General features: G+C 54.2%; 1 long non-coding RNA gene across 5 annotated transcripts; it reads left to right on the top strand.

The window, feature by feature from the left end:
- The first annotated feature begins 878 nt into the window (after positions 1 to 878).
- On the top strand, positions 879 to 12229 carry LOC113620544 (uncharacterized). 5 transcript variants are annotated; one of them, XR_003432823.1, is made up of 4 exons: positions 879 to 1602; positions 2650 to 4930; positions 5850 to 5988; positions 6896 to 12229. It is a non-coding gene; the product is annotated as an uncharacterized LOC113620544 (long non-coding RNA). The 5 variants fall into 5 exon arrangements; XR_003432824.1 differs by having other exon boundaries at positions 879 to 3411; positions 3740 to 4930; XR_003432822.1 differs by having other exon boundaries at positions 879 to 3902; positions 4725 to 4930.
- The last annotated feature ends 2182 nt before the right edge of the window (positions 12230 to 14411 follow it).

Raw genomic sequence — 14411 nt, 5'->3', positions numbered from 1 at the left:
CTCTCTTGTCTCCTCTGAATGTCCCCTTCCTGCACCAAGCCTCCTAGGCTTTGTCTGTCCCCACGAAGGCCCCTCCCCCTAAGGCAAGTTCACTTACCCAACCTTGTGGCTGATGCAAGTCCTTTAGGGTCCACTGTGGGCTGGTGCCTTGGTCCAGCTCCAGGGCTGGAGTTTCTCTGGTCCGTCTGGCCTCTATCACTCAACATCCACGTGCCTGGTTTAGACTGTGACCTCCACAGGGCTGGCAAGGATCCAAGTGTTTCTGTGGTCACCAGCACAGCTCTGGGAGCAACCTGATTTTTGATAGAGTTGACAGCTTTTCTTTTGATTCCATGAGGCAGAAGCAGCTAGAAGGATGCTGAGAGGTCTTAGAGGACCACTGAGTGTGACTAAGGCACTTCCTCCAGGGAAGCCACCTCCTGCTACAACAAGCAGTGACTGAGGCTGGACAGCAAGAACTTCTGAAGACTCTTAAGGTGGAAGGAAAGATTCCCAGGGTTTCTGTGAAGACGTTGGGGAGGGATGGCCTTAACCTTTTCAAGCTCGGAGGGAGCAGAGGGGTCTGTGAATCTGGAGACGTTTACTTCCACCCTTGTAGGATTGATCCAAAAGAGGGATGGCCACTTCCTCTTTTTTTTTAAATTTATTTATTTATTTTATTTATTTATTTTTGGCTGCACTGGGTCTTCGTTGCTGCATGTGGGCTTTCTCTAGTTGCGGTGAGCGGGGTCTACTCTTCATTGCGGTGCACGGGCTTCTCACTGCGGTGGCTTCTCTTGTTGTGGAGCACGGGCTCTAGGCACGCAGGCTTCAGTAGTTGTGGCTCGTGGGCTCTAGAGCGCAGGCTCAGTAGCTGTGACACCCGGGCTTAGTTGCTCTGCGGCATGTGGGATCTTCCTGGACCAGGGATCGAACCTGTGTCCCCTGCATTGGCAGGCGGATTCTTAACCACTGCGCCACCAGGGAAGCCCGCCACTTCCTCTTTAGGAGCCCTGACTCATCATTCTCAGTGCAAATCCCATTCACAATTTCTTTGATAATTGTTTGTTCCTTGGCCAGAAATCTGGTTCTTGAATTCCCTCTCCTGTTCTTTTCCATGATCTGGGAACCATCTTTGCGAACCAACCCCATCTCCGTTTTATGGAGCCAGAAGGACAGAGAGGTAGAGCCCTGTCTAGGCAGCGACAGAGCAAGCCTACAGGAGCCGGGAATGCCTCCTTACGTGAATGCCCTCTTCTTGTCTTTGGATGCGAAGGGAAAGGATGTGATCCCCGAAGGAAAGGGCAGGGTTGTCCAGAGCAGGGTGTGTTATCAACTAGAAGAGCACCCGCACCCAGCCACCTCGATCTAAATGTGCACACAATGGAAATATCTTCACAGCCAAGGGCCCCTCCCTCCCAAAGAGAAAATCCCACAAGTGGGGAACATCTGGATCAAACCGCAACCATGAAAGCACAACATCAAACGAGGGTTTCAGAGGGACCCTCCCCGCAGGCCCTGCTCCAAGAGAAATTGCAGATCTTCCTGCTTGAAGCTTTTAAGTGTCACAGAACCACTCAAGTTTGGGATCTCTCCTTATTCACCAGAGACAGATGTCCCCAAGTGAGTACGGTTGGGTTTGATTACCCCCAGCGGGAGAGGATGTGTGTGACCTGATCCGGGCCACGTTGGGGGGTAGCCTGGGATTTAAAGCTGTGATGAGGGGCTCCAGCAGTTCAGGCTGGGGGCTGGGGAGAGAGAGGGGACAGGTGGGCCTTTTAAAACGTGCCTACATCAAAGGTCTGAGTAGGCTCCCTTCCCAGCTTTTGGCGCCTCAGGGCAGGAAAGCAGTGATTTCACCACATAACTGCACGTAGGAGTAGGACGGATCTCAGTCTGAGAACTTCTGGGGAATGTGGAGAGGGGAGGGAGGGTGTTCCCCAGAGGGGAGGACAGGACAAGGGGGTTTTCTCATTTCCAAAATAGCCTGCCCAGGCCAAGGAGAATGGGGCCATATGCTGCCTCCCTCCCACTCTCCCCCTGTGGAGGGATGTGGGGGAGGGGGGCATTCTTCCAGGGGGGAGAGGAGGGAGCAGCTGCAGCTGTGGGAGGTGGGAGCTGGGTCCGGATGGAGAATGAAGGGGAAGCAGGGGCATCTTCCCCAAAGACACGAAGGAGGAAGGCTGCAGAGCATGTAATTCTAGGAGACGATAGGCTCTTCCTTCCTGGGTCCTGGGAATCAGAGAGCACCTGGCCACGATGCTGGCAGGCTGGGATGGACAGTGGGGAAGATGGGATAGGAAGGTGCCCCAGATATGGCTGGAATCCCAGTTCATGTTTGAATACTCTGCCCAGAGGGCAGGTGGGTGAGAGAGTGCTGGGATGTTGACAGCACGCTGTGACCTTGGTTGAAGAAGCCAATGGTTTCTTCTTAAGGTGAAAGGTGACCTTCAGTTGGGAAGGGTGTGGGGAGAAGAAGGGTACCACTTGCTTATAGTTTACATTAGCCTCCCTTTCAGGATGCCTTCCCTGCCCCCTTCCTCTCCCCTTTCCCCTGAGAGGTTTATGTGTGGGCGTGGTACCCCACGATGCCAGGGAGGTGTATCACCGGTGGAGGTCCATCCTTCACTGCCTTACAAAGATCTGCTTACGGTTTCTTTTCCCATCTAGACTGTCAGCTTTGAAGGCATGGACTCCCTCACTGTAACTGGGTTGCTAGTGCCCCACACAGTGCCTGGCAGAGAGTAGCTGCTTGGTGATGAAGCCCTGCTCCAGCTTCCAGCTGGAGCGCGTTCTCCCGCCGCCAGCCTTCTGGGAAACAAAACAACCCACGCGATGATTCCTCTGCAGCCTCGAGGCCTCTGAGGGGCTACCAGGGCATCTCCTATCTGACCTCCTCTGGGAGTCTTCTGGGGGGACCCTAGTTGACAGCACTCTCTCCCACCTCTGAAATGTATTGTCCACAAGATTCACCCGGGATTTCCCTGCTGGTCCAGCGGTTAAGGCTTCGCAATTTCAGTGCCTCCTCTTCAGGGGGAACGAGTTCGATCCCTGGTCGGGGAACTAACATCCCCCATGCGGTGCGTGGGGGCGGCCAAAACAAACAAAGAAACAAACGAAAGCAAACGAAAAAAGGTCTCACTACACCTTCATGGTAAGGGCTATTATTGTTATTTACTAATCTGGGATGGATGTGTCTTTCTTGGTTGTGTGAGACCCGAGGCTCTTTGGGACCGCAGTGCCCAGCATGGAGTCTCCTCAGGACAGGCTGGCTGTCGACTAGCTAACGCCTCCAAGTCCTAGTGTCTAAGCTTTTGATGTGGTGGCTCCTCTGGGGCTCTGATGGCTGAGCGTCGGGAACTGCTGAGTCGGGATGTCTTGGCGTAATCGGGTGAATTGGACACACACGTGAAGGAGCCCGGTCCCAGTGAGGTGAGGCCTGAATGACCCTGCAGGTCGAGAGAATGCTTGAGCGGGAATGTTGCGAAAATGACCAAGGTCGGTGGGCTCTATTCAGAAAAACTCTTTGGGCAAGGAACGTATGAAAGAGGTTGGAAGGAGAGAAGGGCAGGGCTGGCAGAGGTTGCAGGAGGATATCCGGGTGGGATAGGCTTGGCCGTGGGTGAGGAGGCTAAGGCGGCTCTGCCTGCAGGTGAGGGCCCAGGAGGGAGGGGCTTGGGCAATTGTAAACATTCCCTCTACACTGTGAGGACTGTGACCACGGCTCCACAACCCGCTCCCATCCCTCCCCAAACTCTAGGCCAGGAGGGATCCTACCTCTCACCGCCATTTCTAGGCCCAGGCTGACCTGTGCTCCCGCGACATCACCTGACACCGAGCTCGGGGTGGATCAGCTTTGCTCTGTACCCTCGCGGTCCTCCCTGGGGCTGGAGCTGCCTTTGAAGTTGCTGGAGAGAAGATTGGTGAGCTGTCGCCTGAGCCTAGATCTCCCAGACATCCGTGAGGGGAGGGGATCTCCACTTTGAGCCCTTTTTCGGGGGGCTGAGGTGTTGACACTTTAGTTGTCAGAACTGACGTTTCTCATCTGTGAATGCGGCGCGAAGCTGACCGAATTGCCAGCATCTCTGGGCTGCTGGGTGGCAGCACTGCTCAGCTCCAGGGACCAACCACTCACCGCACTCCTGGAGCACAACTCCAGGTGGAGCCATTCACATAGAATTTGACGTGTACGGTCGCCGCATTCCCCGCTGCCCAAGGTCGCGCGGTGATGGTGGGCCACCATCGTGCCCTTTTTGAGGCAGGGTTCTGTTTACCAGTCTAAGCTAGTTAACCTGAGGACCAGGAATATTCATGAGGCTTTGCCCGAGGACAGAGAGACGGACAAAATAGTCTCCAAAGTCATGTCCTCATGAGACGTGGGCACCGGGAAACCAGAGTGTCTCCCAGACAACAGGTCCACAAAGCAGGGTGCAGTCTGAGGCCAAGTAGCAGGGAAAAGAAATGACAAACTCCATCCATCGGGGAAGGAAAACTGTCTTTCACCCCCGGATTGAAAAGAATAACCCACGTGTAAAGACCCAGTGACACTTAGTAGGTCTGCAGTTACCATGAGGTGAACCAGAATCAGTGCTGACATTCCAGCCTCTAGGTTCAGGGTTCTTGGAAGCAGAAAGGCCTAGCCACCCTGGTGACACTTGTGCATGGGAATTTGCTGAAATCTGAAATGAGATCCTGACCCAGATGGGGGTCAGGAATTTGTTTCCTTCCCTTTTTCTCCTTCTTAGTTCACTGTTTAGGATGAAAAATGACAACCAGATGAGCAAAAGAATGATTATCAGGAATGATAAATAATACACTCCAGATGTGGCCGGAGAGAAATGCAACTGAAAGCACCACCGCCTCCAAGTAGTCACGTTGGGGCGACCCCCTTCTCCCAACAAGGCCACGATGACAAAAGTTCTGTAACTCTTCTTTGGGAATTGTCTTCAGGGTATGTGGCTCAGTCTTTTTTTTTTTTTTTTTTTGGCAGTACGAGGGCCTCTCACTGTTGTGGCCTCTCCCGTTGCAGAGCACAGGCTCTGGACGCACAGGCTCAGCAGCCATGGCTCATGGGTCCAACCGCTCTGCGGCATGTGGGATCTTCCCGGACCAGGGCATGAACCCGCAACCCCTGCATCGGCAGGCGGACTCTCAACCACTGCGCCACCAGGGAAGCCCTGTGGCTCAGTCTTTAAATGTCCTTATTGGTGAAAGATCTTTATCATTTGCTTCTCTGGAATCAGTCAAAAAACAATTTGTAGCTAGTCATGGTTTTCTTGAGTATTTTGTAAAATGGCTAGAAAGTCCATTTTAAAGCAGTCTTTGCAGAAATGGTTTAATCAAGAGAGGTACAGATGGGATAAGCGTTATTTCCTCCTAAGGTGACTGTTCTGGAGGACAACCCTTGTTTGTTCTTCCGTGTTTGTTTAGAGAAGCTAATCACAGGTGTACATCCCGTACTGTATTCTGTATAATCAAAGAATGTATTAGGATGTTGACGGCTGTATGCTAGCTGCTTCCCCCTCCTCCTGCTATCATGACTTAATGCCTCTGAGGACAGTGCCCTTGCTTTTGCTGAGGGACAAGGGGAATAGAGGCGGGGCTGACCCAAGTGAAGAATTGGTACAATTATCCAGGGCAAAGGTTCGGATCGCCGTCTACCCTCGAGAGTTGCCTAACTCTGCACTCCTTTCTGGACTAGCTCTGTGTTCATTCTTCCAGGGGACTTGGCCAACTGGGCAGAGCCCTTTTTTAGGGGAGAGGGATTCATTTCTTAGCATGGTTCCCTGTCATTCGTGCAAAAATCAGCACAAGTTTAAGAGAGGGAAGCTGTTGGTTCGTGACTTATGTAAAAATGTTATTTTTCACAGAAGTGGAGGGGATGAGGTCAAAACGCACCCACACAGCAACCTGTTTCTAACAACGATCGGTTAACCTACATGAAGAACTCTCCAGTTGCAGAAGTTTCCTGGATGTTTGCTTTCCTGAGGAAAGACCTGGAAGAAGGGGGTGAGCCCTGGACTGGGGAGCCTGAGGGTCAGTCTCGGGAATACTTGCCCGCCTTGGGCGGTGGCCTCTCTGTCCTTTGGGAGAGGCTCCCGTCTCTGGTCTCGAGCCGGGTGTGTGTGGTGGTGTGGGTGTGATCACCGGGGCTGGGGGCACAGGGAGGGATGGCATGACCTCTAGGAGGCCCTAGTGCGGCAGGACGCTCAGCTCTCCTACTCCTTCGCTGACAGACCAAGCTGCAAATCAGGAATTTATTAGGAGCTGAGACTCATTTCCCACCCTTTACAGCCCTGACGACTCAGAGCCAGACTCTGGCAAGGGGCTTCCTCATGGTTTTAATTAGACAATTAATTTTTTATTGGGTCGTTTGATTTCCGGAGCCGATTCCACTCTCCCTCTTGTCCCCCACCTGCCTCCCAGCTGTGAAGAGCCAAGGGGAAGCCGGGGGATTCGGGGAGGGTGCAGAGGAGAAATCCGCTGTCTGCCCTGCGTGATCTGGGAGTCAGTGAGTGGGGAGGGGGTGGGAATCCCTCTGCCCCCCTCAGCTGGTGCAGCACCAGAGATAGTGTCCAGAGCTCAGCCCTGGGCTTGCGGGGCTGCACAAAGGCATTCCTAGCTACTCCCCCAAGCTGTTGGGCTAATTAGTAACATGGGGTGGGAGCGGGGGTAGGGAACTGTGCCCAAAATACCTTAGCAGCATTTCTGCGGTTAATCCTGGCCGTGCTCGGAGACTGTTTACCCTCTACCCAGGGATTAGGAACCTGTTTGAGTTAGAAGGGCAGAGAGAGGCCAGGGCCTCTGTCCTCCACCTGCTTTTAGGAGCTGGGGCAGGGACCCTGAGCCAGCCGGAAAAAAAGGGAGAGAAACCTGTCTTTACTCTATCTCCCTTATTGATTTCCCTGCCGCCCAGCTGCTGGCCTGCTTTTGAGTCTTGATCCTCTCCCCTCCTGCCTCACCCGTGGACGCTGCCCTTGTCGTCAAGTAACAAGCTGGATTCGAAAGGTGGGGAGGAAGGAAGGAGGAGGATGTGGTGGTTTAGCAGTGGGGATGAGCCCGGGGGGTAGAAGGGTCCCCTGCAGGTCATAAATGTTCTCTTGGAGGGTGGGGAGTCCCGGCCCAAGATTCCTGATCGTCTCCATCCTCCAACCCAGAAAGAAGAGAAGGCTAGACTCAAGGAAGAACTTACTCATTTTCAGTAGCGGAAACAAGCAGCTCCTCCTTCAGAGCTCTGTGATAGGGCAAGGCCAATTCCTATTGACAGCAACGTTGCTCAGAGGCCTTGAAATGGAATTGCGGGGAGTGAGGGGACTGTTTCCTCAGGTGCCCTGTTGGTGGGGACATTGTCACTTGTTGTCCTGGCACAAGGACTCCCGAAAGTGTGCAGTCACGCGCGCTGACCTAGCCACTCAGAGCCTAACTGACAAGCGTCTGCAGACACAGGAGTGTGCTCCGAGGAGCCTCTGGGGACAGGGCCCTGGGGTCCTCGTGGGTGGAACAAGCCCCCCTGAAGAACAAGCCAGGACACCATTCAAAGAGGGGAGCTCTGGGGACCCTCTCCGCCGTCCACCACCTCCTCTCTCATGAGCGAACCCCAGCGTTAGGGCACGTTGCATCTACCCAGCACCACCCCTCACTGGCCGGGAGAACACAGACTTCCCTTGGGGCCCAGGACTGGAAGAAATAGGAGTGCATATTTATACTGGGTTGTGAGGGACACAAAGATAAAAGGACCCAGAGATCAAAGAGCCCCCAGAAGCTCGGTGTGCAGACCTCTGGGTCTAGGATTTGTTCTGTAAACAGATTTCCTTCTCCTTTGGGGAAAACTCACATGGAGGGATCCCTCCCTTAGGGCTTGTGGTGGTTCCACGCTGGGAGCAAGGGGACAGCCTGAGGTGGGCCTCGTTGGGACACAGGCCTGCCTCCTGCTGGGGCACATCTCTGACTGCCCAAGCCGTGCAGAACTCCACAGAAGAAAGGGACAGGAAAGTTGTGTACATGCCGTGGTGGGTGAAAGGCAGAACGAGCCCAGATCATCCATTGACGTTTGTGCTTCCATGTGGCTCCCAGGTCGAGAGGGTTCAGACCTTCCACGACTCAGGGCCCTGGGTTAAGGAGGGTGCGTGGAGATCCTGAGCTGGGCACTTCCGGGCCACGGAGAACAAAGGAGCCGGGGTACAGGCAAACCTCCATCAGAGAGGTCGTGTGTGTGTGTGTGTGTGTGTGTGTGTGTGTGTGCGCCTGTGGGTCAGCATCCATCCGTAGGGAGCGGGGAGGGAAAGAAATGGTGAAGAGAATAGGAGAAAGAGAAGAAATAAAAATGAAGGCACTGAAACAGAGAGAGCAAGCTAACAGACCCACACAAAGAGAGGCAGAGAAACACTGCAGGAGCCTGGGGACCAGGCAGCAGGAGGCGGGGAGGGGAGAGCCTCGGGAGGGTCAGCAGCGAAAACAATCGGCCAGGCTTCTGCCCGGGAAGGTGGGCAGGAAGGCAGGGAGGGGAATGGGTGGCAGAGAAAGCCCCCCCTTGCCGGGCAGGGCAGAGGAGCCGGAACCCGAGTCTCCCAGCTCCCAAGCAATCAGCCTTCTCCCCCTGCCCTCGCCCTGAGCCCAGAGCTGAGATTGACGGGACTGCAGCTTCTCTGGGTCTGGGTGGATTTGAATAATTAAGTCATCTGGATTCTTATGATTTACCATTTTCAGTGATAAATAGACAGTGCCCAAGCCAGCCAGTTGGCAAAACTCTGGCTGCTAGTTATAATTTGTCAAGCTGCCAGTAGATTCATGTTTCATGCTAATGGAGAGAGACTCATTGACTGGGGAAGGCGGTGACCCGGTCAGCTCTTTCCTCAGGCACCCCAGAGGTCGAGAGGTCGGGGGGAGAAAGGCCGGGCCGGTATGGATTTGCTGTAAGGGTCAGTGTAATTTTATAATAATTCAGCGGGTACACACGCTCTCGAATACACAGAGAGTCATGTATGCGGAGATACGTTCGGATCTGTGCACCTCCCCCGCCCATGCACCTGCTCCAGTGCAGGCGTCTGGGCCCAGTGCACACAAGCCTGGTGCTGAAACACTTGTCCAGCCCCCCTCAGCTCACTTGCACATGCACACCCTGCTGCCCCCTTCAGGCATGTGATGACACCTAAGGCAAACCTGCAGACCTGCTCAGACGCCCAGAGAAACATATCTCCCCTCACCGACAGTGCACACCTCAAAGATGGGAAGATACCTCTGGGGGACCCCTCTGACCACCACCCCAACCCCTTTATTTCAGGGCTTTCGTGTCTGCCGTTCCCACTGCACAACTCTTGCTCCCTTTCTAACAGTCTTCCAGTGGGGGAGACAAATGAGCCCTGGGGCCGTCCTATTTTCCAACCGGCTGGGTCTGGGTAGCCGGAGTTGGGAAAGCACGGGCTCGGAGACAGGGCATATGGAAGGCGGCAATCAAAATCCAAACTTTCTTTTCCATCAGTTCATTTATTTATGTATTTGTCCACATGCACTAAAGCCTCACAGTGGCGAGCATCTCATGACTGACCGTCATGAGAAACAGAGGTAGGGACAAGGCTTCGCACATAGTAGGTACTAAATAAATAGCAGTGGCAGGAACAGCTGCAGCTACTGACTGATTTCTCGACAGAACAAACTACTCATTTCCCTTCTCTTCCTCCGCCTCAACAAACCTTTATCATCAGGGAAGGCCAGAGAAGAGGTGTGGGTCTGGGTGAAGCCCTCCTATTCCTTGACTTGAGAAATCTGGGCCTTTGGCGTGATAAAAAATGCTAATTTTATACCAACAGAAGCCATCCGGTCTCAATTTTGACCCCCAAATGCCCTTAAAATGGATCAATGAGCAAGGGAGGACTGAGGAAGGAGCATCTGTCCTCCCTCCTGCCCAGAAGAGAATGTGAATTTGCTTTGAGTAAGTAGCTTGTGAGCAGGGCCAGAAGCCGCAGCTCCTTACCGTCGGCAGCTTTAAGGTTTGGCGGGGGCGTGCGGAAGGATCAGGGGCCCGAGGAGAAACATTGCCTTTCCCTGTCCACCAAAGCCCCTAAAGGAGAGAGAAAAACACAATAGCGAGCCGAACAGAGCAGAGACCGAGGCAGCAAGGAGAACCCCCAAAGACAGAAGCTGCTTCCAGCGTCAGGCTCAGGCTCGAGGATGCGGTCGCAGCTGTTGGCTCTGCCCGTGGAGATTCAAGATTCCGGATCCTGCGAAGTGAATTGGGTTCCCTCCTTCCCAGCGGGGCCAGGCTGGGGTCAAGGTGGCTGCTCTAGGCAGACAGTCTGGAACCCCTCCACCAAGGCCTGGAATAAGAGGCCTCCCTTCTTTGCCGAGCAGAGGTGGATGGCGGCGGCAGGCCCAGCTAATCAGAGGCATTCCTTGGAGAGACGGCCAAGAGCCAGAATCGACCAGCTTCTCCATTCAAGGGAAAGAGGACCCCTAAATGCATCGGGAATAGGGAAACAGGCTTTGCTTATTTAATAGTTTGAGGCTTTGACCTGGTTTCACTGACGTCATCCCACCTGCACCAAGGTGAGCTCCTGCAGGCCCTCACTCACCCCGGGAGAGCAACAGCCTTGGGGGCACCAGCAACTCCACCCCTATGGGCAGGGGCAGGCCGACTGTGGCCTGCAGATGGGTGAGGTGGGGAAGGATTTTCTGGGGCAAGCCACGGGGACGTGAGGGCAGTAATCATGATTGATACAGAAAATGTGTCGCTTCATCCCGCAGTTGATTAGCAAAGCTTCCTCCCCATTTTGCCTCTCATCTTCCGTTCCTAATATTTGCATCCCGGTAATGAACTCCTGAGGTCAGGGCACATGTTACCTTGTCTGAAGGTCTCAGAGCAAAGCCTCTGAGTACGAAGACAGTACAAGAGCCCCAGCCTGGACTAGATGAAGAGGGAGAGAGAAAGAAAAGGAAAAACAGGAAGAAGGAAGGAAGGGAGCAAGTGGGTGGGGGGATGTGGAGAGAGATAAAAGAAGGAAAGGAGCTTGAGAATGGGGAGGAAAGCTAACAGAGCGATGCTAAAGTTGGCCGGTGGTTTGAGGGTTGAATCCTCAAGGCTTATGCTGCCCTTGGAAGATGTGCTGACCTTAGCGACCTGCCCCATCCCACTTTGGGGAAACAAAGGAGTTATCTAATTGGCTTTAACTGGGTGGTTGCTGCTGGAGCACATGGACAGCGTGGGGGAGCACAGGCCCAAGAGGCTGCAGACACACAACCACCCCAGGTCAACCTCCTCTAGAGGCTGAATCTGAAGTCATTTTGCCAATTAATCTCTGTGTGTGTGTGAGTTCTGTGAAATACACTGCAGACCGAAAGTCCGCTTGCCCCAGGAAGGCATGTCCTCGTTCTCTTTCAGCGTGCGATGCTTTCTTTGGTTCCTCCAGCATCTATAAACCTCACACCAAGCTCTTTATAGATTAATCCAACCCCTTCTGGCATAGAGAAATCCCTTGCCCCGGAAGGTAGCTTTCTGGGGCAGGGATGGAGATAAGTACGGCAAAGGAGGAAGATTTTTCTTCTCACCAAGGAAGAAAATGAAGATGTCTTTCCCAGAACGCACCGGGCCTTATCATCACCCCTCTCTCACCTGCACACATACAGGCAGGCTAACCAAAGTGCCAGAAGAACCCTCCAGTGCAAAGGGTTCATTTGACACAGAGAACAAACTGAGGCCCAAGGTCACAGAGCCAGAGCATGGCAGAACAAAGCAGCCCAGGCTGCAGACAGCGGAGGCAGGTCAGGAGGCAGAGCCAGGGTGGGTCCGCGACTCACCCCTCTCGAAACTGCTGCTTCTGCTTCCAGCACTGCTTTGGGAGCCAGATATTGACCTGCAGAGCCTCAAGGCCAGCCCCAGGCAGGTGCGGCTGCACGAGAACTCCTCCAGCTCTGTCAGCTACTTCGGAGAGAAGTGAGTCGCAAGAGGCTGGCCTCCGCCTCCGCCCCTCCTGTGGCGCCGGCCTGCAGCCTGCCTGGGGTGGGCACTGGAACCTGGGAGGTCAGGGTCACGGCAGCCAGGATACCTGGGAGCCCCCGCCTCAGCCCCACTGGGCCTCTCCCCGCTCACCCTCCTCTCCGCGCCTTTCCTGCCGCTGTTCCTCCCGTCTAGACCCCCTTTCTGTTAACCCAGTTCCCCCTTCTTTCCTTTCTCTCTGTATATTTCTCATTTTTCCTTCCTTCGTTTGCCTTCTTCCTGCCCTCCCTCCACTTTTTTCTCCTCTCTTCCTTCTTTCCTTTTTTCCTAGCTTTCCTCCTTTCCTACCCGTCTCTCCTTCTCCCATTCATTTCTCTTTTATTTTTTTTAAAACTTCTCTTTCTTTTCCTTCCCTTTTCTTTTACTTTCTAGCTCCTTTCATTCATTTGCTTTTCTTTTCCTTCCTTCCTTTCTTTCCTTTTTTCTTTCTTTCACTTCTCCTTTCTTTCCTTCTTTCATTTTTCCTTTCTTTCTTTTCTTTCTCTTTCCTTCTCTTCTCTCATACAACAAACTAATCTTGCTTCTTCATTCCATCCTTTATCAGCATTCCTTCATTTCATCTCCCTCCCCTGCTCTCTCCCGAGTTCCCTCCACTGCCCCCAGTATTGGGGCTTTCTCGAATTTTCTCTTCCCTCACCAGTCGTTTCTCTTTGTTGTTCTCAACTTTTCCAGTCCTTTGTGTTGTTTCCTCCACCTCCTTTCCATCTTCCATTGTTTCTAAATCCTCTCTCTGCAACAAGCATAAGGCATAAAAGTGCCCCCTCCCCAGGGTGGGGCTTCCATCCTGTGCCAGCCTAGCCACCCTTCGTGCCATTCCTTCTCAACTTCCCTCAATGTGGGGTTCAATTTCAAGGGCCCAGGAATGGGGCTGTTCCCTGCTAGCTGAGAAGTCAGGGCTAGGTCCACAGCTCCCCACTACAGGCTTAGGGGACACCTGCCAAACTGTTGTCACTCCATCAATCCTAGTAAAAGAGAAAGGGGAAGAGAGGGAAAGAGAGACAGCTCCACAGACTGTGTGTGCGTGGTGTTGGGGAGGAAGGGGCAAGACGGACTGGATTCATCAAAGAGGGAGGGGGCAAAGTCCAGCACCTTCTCTTAGTGCACCCAGAGCTGGGGGCAGCCTGCAAAAGAAACCCCAGTCGGCTCCCACGTTAATTTTGGGATTGGGCAGGATGAGACCTTCCATCCAACTCCTCTGGGTTGGAGAGGTGCGCAGGGCCTCGGGATGGGAGGAAAGAAAAGGGCTTATATTTGAGTATCAGTTGCCTTTACATCTGCCCCTGGACACATCCCTGCCGAGACCCCCGCCCTGGAGACCTCCGAGTCCCTAGGCAGTGGCCCCTGCGGCCCTCCCGGACCTCTCAGCTATGCGGGCCTAGTTCCAGGGCTCCCTCGGGAGCAGTGCCGGGGCAGCCCCTGGATTACTCACAGCAAAACCTCAGGCGCAGTGAAAACAAAGGCCTGGGAGGATTGGCCGCTCTTGACCAAAAGATGTGGGCCAAGTAGAGGCCAGAGACACCACTTGCTCGACATGGGAATTTTCTCTCCTGGATCCACAGTCCCTCCCGGCCCTTTCCAAGAAGCCGTCCAAATGCTGCAGCCGCCTCCTGCCTGGCTCCTCAGGCCAGACCTGCAAACCTCAGGCTCCACGGAGACCCTCCGCCCAGGCTGGGCCTCCCTTTCCGGGGCTCCAGAGTTCCCTTGGCCCTGCCAGTGCACCTGCCGCGGCCTCGACCCTCGCCCGCTTTCCCAGACTCCGCAGGCCAGCCCCCGTCCCCGCCTTGGACTGCCCACTCCCGCAACTCTCCACCCGGGGTCCCCAAGTTCAGTCGCGCCCTCTGAACCAACCCTCTTTGACTCCCTTTTGAAGAGCCTCCTCCATCCCTTCCTCCCGGGACTTCTCTTGGGACGGGGGCGGGGGGCAATGCCAGACCCGGGAAGCGGGTAGGGGGCTCTTTTCCTGGCCCTACTGCGGGAGCTGCAGAAAGTTGGAAGGTGGTTGCGCTGGGGCCGGGGAGGAGCCCTCCCTGGATTCCATCTTAGGGCAATGGGTCTCTGAGTCAAATTGGAATTAAAAGGAGAAGAAAAAGAAGAAGAAATTCATGTCACTCCTAACTTAAAATCAGCAAAAGGTCCCGGGGCAGCAGGGGCCCCAGGAGGTCCCGGGCTGAGGCTCTGGGGCGATACCCCGCCCCCACCGCGGCAAAGTCGACAAGTACTATTTTCGGCTACTACGTCTCTCGCTTTCCTGGGAAAGCCCTTTGGGGATCTCCAAGCGTCTCTAAGAGCTTGCTGGATGACCAGGTTTGGGACGTGCCCGGGTTTTTCCTACATCCGTAATCAGCCCTGATTGGGAAACAAACTCATCCTTCCTTTAGTCTAAGAAGCAGGGGGCCCTCCCCCTCACTTTAAACCTCAGAACCCCAACTCTGCTCCCTTCTCC

This window comes from Aethalodelphis obliquidens, unplaced genomic scaffold, assembly GCF_003676395.1.
Source record: "Aethalodelphis obliquidens isolate GAN/ISIS:26980383/991018 unplaced genomic scaffold, ASM367639v1 scaffold8, whole genome shotgun sequence".
NCBI classification, from domain to species: Eukaryota; Metazoa; Chordata; class Mammalia; order Artiodactyla; family Delphinidae; genus Aethalodelphis; species Aethalodelphis obliquidens.
The sequence above is the reverse complement of the archived record's forward strand: the minus strand, read 5'-3'. Positions and strand labels throughout refer to the sequence as shown.